The following is a 6176-nucleotide window of genomic DNA, read 5'->3' as shown; positions in this document are numbered from 1 at the left end:
AAAAAGTAAATTTGTAAGTAATATAAGTTCCAACTTGAAATAGCCCTATATAAAATGTAACTTATTTCATTGTCAGAGGGATTGGAAGAGAAGTTAGCGCGCGATAATTGAGCACCAGCGGGATTATGAAATTAGGCTTAAATTGTTACGGTAATATTAAAAATATCAAAGGAAATAAAAATTCTTTACAAATATATTTATTTTATTGCAACGCAAGTACAAAGCATGGTGTGATATCGTCACAAATGTCAAATACTACAGATACAATTTAGTTTCACTTTATTACAAATTGAATACAGTCACAGATTTTTACGCTAGATCCTTCATAAAGATAAATTGGCGCTATACTTTGAACGGTAGGCCTATCTAAAAGAGAAAGTGAGAACATGCATGGATGCTCAGGTGACAAAAACACCATCATCAGGACAAAATCCAACTTTAATTCTCATAATTTTAAGAGATTAAAGACCGGGCTAAGTTTTCAGGCTTAGTATAGTAATTTACCCGGGTTAATTGGTGACCTACCCACACCAACGTTGGCGAACAAGAAGCCAAAACTAATTATGCCTAATGTTTAAGCGCGGTATTTACGAACGTTTTAACTTCCACGTGAGTTGACGTCTGGGCATCTACACGGTCTCGTATTCAAAAAAACCGGCAAATCATCCTTGACGTATTTTAATGAGAGTTGAAACGGGAGAGGAGATCTTTTAACTTTCTATATTAAATAAACAAAAGGACACCATTGTAAATAAGTTCCATATCGAGATTGTCGTTGCCTATCCTGCATCTGTTTGACTTTTTCAGTTTCAAATTTGTTTTTTTTTTTGTAAAATTGTAATCGTATATAGGCCTATTATTCAAAATAGTTGATATGTTTTGATTTGATTTATAACGAATATTTTACTAGTAGGCCTAGCCTGTAGACAGCATTAATTGATATACTGATCTCTCAATGATGTTCAATGTTAAGGGAGCAGGATGCACTTGATATCCGTAATTTCCGACTTACCTTGAATTCAAATTTAGCATGAATGAATTAATTACAATGATGACTGTTCATTACATAATACGTCTGCCTAATGGGCCTCCATCGCTCTAGACCAAGAACTTCATACCTCTTTAGTAGGCGCACTTGATCATTCTCTAAGTTAACGCGCGCGTACACAAACCGACCGTTACGCGCGCGTCTACCAGCCGTTAAAATACGTTAAGCACGCGTACACAACCCGTTTACGCGCGCGTCTGCCAGCCGTTATCGCGCATCTACCGGCCGTTACGCGCGCGTCTACAACCGGTTACGCGCGCGCATACAAATCGTATTATCATCACTTGAACGTGCGCGCCACATATGCAGCCTCTCGTCGTAAACGACGCACATCTAATCAGATGCCGTTCAATGCCATCAACGCAAGTATATTTATACATTTTCATAGTTATTTTCGCCGTAATTTTTGGTGGATGAATCACCCTTACGCGGGTAAATAAGCAAGCCTAAACGCGCGCGCCAAAATAGTTCTTATTTTCGCAAAAATACGATTTGCGACTATAATAAATGGATTATCGTCACCAAAGGAGTCGCGCATGCAACCAATAGCAAATGGATGTTTTTTGCATAACTTTTTTTGCATAATCTTTAAATTTAAATTCATAAGAATAAACCAAGGAAAGTTTCAGGTCTACAGTATTTATAAAATAGCCATGATAGGGCGATAGGGAGATCCGTGTTTATTTTATCGATCAGACCCGGATGCATGTCTGTCAAATGACCTTTGGTTTTAGAATATAGGTCAACATTCGAAAACAAATACTACACAAATTGAAACGTCTGTTGACTGGTGGACCAAAATAAAAAATACAGACTTGAGCAAGTAAGGAGGGATCACTAACGGAATATTCATGTTGTTATTTTTTTTACCGTTGTTAGTCTGCAAGATTCCAGGTCAAATATATGTATGAAACGCCATGTGTGACAAAATTTCAATTATGTCGAATGGCCGTCCAGATAGAACATACTACACGAATGCTACGATTGAATTTGTTTTGATATACTTTTCATAAAACTACATCTTCACCACGTGCTTACGTTCATGACGCCAGTTTGTGTGTAGGCTTACTCACACCATGGATCTGAAACAGAAATTTAGAAATGCCAAAAACTTAACACAAACAGACAAATTGTACATTATGGCACATATTAGGAAATGACATCTTCCGCTTTGGTTCTTATTTCTCCTCATACAGACGCCAACACAGTCAGATTATTGACGCCATGTTTACAAAACGACGAAACAGCTATAGCTAGTTTTATAATTTCTAAAAAATCGCAACTTATTAAACTTTCACTCTACCCCAAACACGTTCTCCCTTGAGGCTGTGCACACTGTTGCGCTAAGCTCAATCCAACAGGCGTTAGCTCGGCTGTTCAGCATCTTCAGCACTGACCGTACCCTCCGACCGGAATACGAATTTCACATGCAAAAAGTCTTTCCACACCACCGGTAAAATCTCTCACAACGCACGGGGTTTTGTTGAGTAGTGCGAAGGGAGGACAGGTGAATGGCTCGCGCGTGATAGCGCATCTGCACGGATGTATTGATTTTAGGTCTCCCGTTTTTCTTCCACATTTTCGTTTTGGGAATTTCGTTATAACGTATTATACAACGAAAAGGCCAGTGAGTGCTATCCTTTTGTATATACTCTGTCTATATTTTCCACATAAAAACAAATGTTCCTCTCGTGAGTGAAAATGATTTACAAAATTAAAGTACGAGGACAAGCGCAGGAACATGATTTACAACAGCCTACGCCCAAAAAAGCGCATAACGGTTATAGCCTGCATTGGGGAGGTCAAAGGTGAGTTGGGGAACTACTTTTCCCGGCTTCATCAAAGAGATACGAAAAGTGCATTTTGCAAGCGGGTGATTAATATCGAATTCTCTCGAGAGACGTGCTTGAAGATTTTATCCTGGTGAAGATTGCTTTTTTATGTTAGGCTTATAGAGATTTCTATCCATAATAAATTGTTTATCAACATGAATATCGGGTAAACCAAAACTATAATATATCAATAATTATATATCAAAACAAAAATTAATTTATTAATACGTATAACATTTTCCATAATAATTGTATTTAGCTACAGTGGCCGTAAGTGTAAAGGCAATGGGTTCTACGGTGGCCCATACACAGTGTCATGCCATAGTAATGCATTAACAAATGTCATGATATGTTATTCGTTCATACTTTGTGTAATCATCATACATACAATTCGTCCGTATGAAACAGCGACTGTAGATAAAATTGTCAACATTGTATATCGGAATTTATTGCTGAAAAAAAAATGTTGCTCGACCCGCCAAATGACTTCTCGAAATGTTGAGTCATTTTCAGTATGTTAAATGCCCGCGAAATAGTGGCGACAAAGTTGAGCAGAGCGCGACTTCAGGGCTCTCCATGGCAGCTTACGCACTGGTACATTCAAGAGTGATTCATTAGTCTGTTTACGTTGTTTCAGCACGCAAAAGTAGGCCTATGTTTTGGCCATTTTCCCAGAAAAAAAAATGTTTGACCTGTCGCGCGTAACATGGGTAAATGAACAGTTAAAATAATAAATTGTTGCCAACATAAGTTGTTATGCGAGGCAGCCTACATAATAAATGTATTGATGTGCTCGTAATCCCGTGTACTATAGAAATACTGTACATTTAAAACGATTTCGAGGATGGTTTATTTCACAATATTCTTGTTTATGATGGATTTCGGAGGCCAATACAAATTTAACGTCAGTGTACTTTAAAAACTAGTATATGATTGTCTCTCAATTAAAAATGTTTTTACTTACATACACAATTCACTTGTACGTACAAAGAGATACATTTTACGCGCGCGTCCAACTCCTGATATGGTTTGGTTTATGGTACGCGCGCGTACTCATCGTTCGCTATGACTCGACTCGCGCGTACTAACAGCGTTTGAACAGGATTCAAAATACTGCATGCACTTTGTCAATAATACGATTTTTTGAGCGCTAAAAACAAGGCCTACAAAAGCTGAATTACATAATACAATTACAATAATAATTGAACAACATTTGAAAAAGAAATAAGGACAACTAAATCATTAGGCTATATTATATTATTCTCACCCTAAGAGTGCTCCATTCATCCTATATTTATATACCATTACTGTACATGGTTGGTATTATATATAGGTGTACCTCCATGTAGACTTTTGGCTAATAAATGTGGGTTAGTCCCAGTAGCTCTGGTTACATCACAGGCTAGACACCATGTTCAATCTACCATGAAACTCGCATTACTGACCTAATTATGCGAGAGACAGACTGATTAATATTCCAAACAATTTAAGGCATATATGCTATAAGTCCCTAAGCTAGTAAACTACAATGTTTTCGATTACATAGGCCTAAACTACCATACATATTTATGACTTGTTTCGTTCTCAAGAATATATTAATGATTTAAAAGCCAGGATATGCGACAATATTGTGCTATACTTCGAGCACCTCGCCGTCACAACATACAATTTCCGCATGCACATTTCCGTGAAATCGCTGACGCGAGACATTAGGCATGACGTCACGAGACAGTCAGGCGGCGATAGGGATTTTCAAGCACGATAGTAGGCCAAGTATTGTAAATAAAAAGGCGCGTAATTATGGTTAAAACACAGTTTTTATTGATCCATATAAACCTATTTATACGGTATTCAGGATTGACTGTAATATTATTATATTATGATTAATTTACGAAGGTAGGCCTATATCCTGCCAAAAAGATTTAGGCCTTGTGTCCTAGGCACGATAGGCCTACCTTTATCATAGTAAAAGTATAGTAATTATTAGTATGATGTATTCGTGAATCTGTTCAACATGGACTTACTTGTTTTACTTACTTTATATATCGTGTGTGATATGTTATTAAAATTTGGATGACTTAAAATAAATAACTGTTAAATGACTTGTATTGATTTGTTTAATTTATATGCCACACCGCACAACAAAATAGATCCATAAGAAATACGGAATGCAACCGTGGTGATGAGTGCCTAGATGCGCCACCCTAGTGTTCCTCTTAGTCTCTATTGAATGAGAGGACAGATGATTTGACCGTAGGCCTACGACCAGACATAATATGCAAACGTACCGTATCGTGCACGAGAGAATCAGTTCAGAAAATATTAATATAAGGAAGGGTATTCAAAGTTTATTACTACACCCACACATTTTTAAAGCGTGAGTGTCACGTGGATTTCAGGGAAAATGTGGTAAGCGACAAATAGTTGTGTATTATGACTTTTTGTCTGTTTACACTGTCTCATTGTCCCCGTATGTCAGACAACAGACGGGACATTTGAATGGATTACCGCGATGACTGAGTAAAATGTTGCCGCATTTTTGTGGTGCGTGATTTTACTACTAGAGAGACAATTTGTAGTAAAAACCGAATTGCTACGCTAGGCCTACCACTCCAAGTTGAACCTGCTACAAGCGGCCTGATTCTTCTCCTCATCTAATGCCATCAAGCGACGTGCTATCATCAGCGAATTATGAAAACAAAATTCCAAGACATGCTCATCTTGTGTCTCGACGTGAGTTCAACCAACGGACCACCCATGCGCAATAATTGTTTCTTCTGCATGTAGAAGCTGCTTACTGTATTTAATAGGTGAAAGTTGATCACAATCGATAAGGTCACGGCCGACGCTGCCAGACGGTGCATGACGTCACCGATGCTGATTGGACAACGTCAATGAGATAACAACGATAGTAGTAATATTATTATTATTATTATTATTTACAGTTGGTGTAATGATGATTGAGTTTTTTTAAATGAACAAAAAAACGATTGACATCACTTGTAGAGTAGGACATTGGGGGTGGGCGGGGGTTGAATAATCTACTTTATCCCTTTCTGTGAGTGACTGTAGCGGTATTATCTAATAACAGTTATGTCCTTTTATTTATGAATATTGTCCAGCTGTCTCGCCGTGTCACGTGGCATGACTATGAATGGTACCTGCAGTATACAACCTGATGACGTCAATGCGGATGTAAACAATATCATAGGGCGAAACCTTGAAAACCATAAGCAATATAGGCCTAGTTCCTTTCGGTTGGTAGGTGGGGGGGGGGGGGGGAGGTTTTATCCTGG

Source organism: Antedon bifida, chromosome 2 (assembly GCF_963402885.1).
Source record: "Antedon bifida chromosome 2, ecAntBifi1.1, whole genome shotgun sequence".
Lineage (NCBI taxonomy): Eukaryota > Metazoa > Echinodermata > Crinoidea > Comatulida > Antedonidae > Antedon > Antedon bifida.
This window is presented reverse-complemented; position numbering follows the sequence as displayed.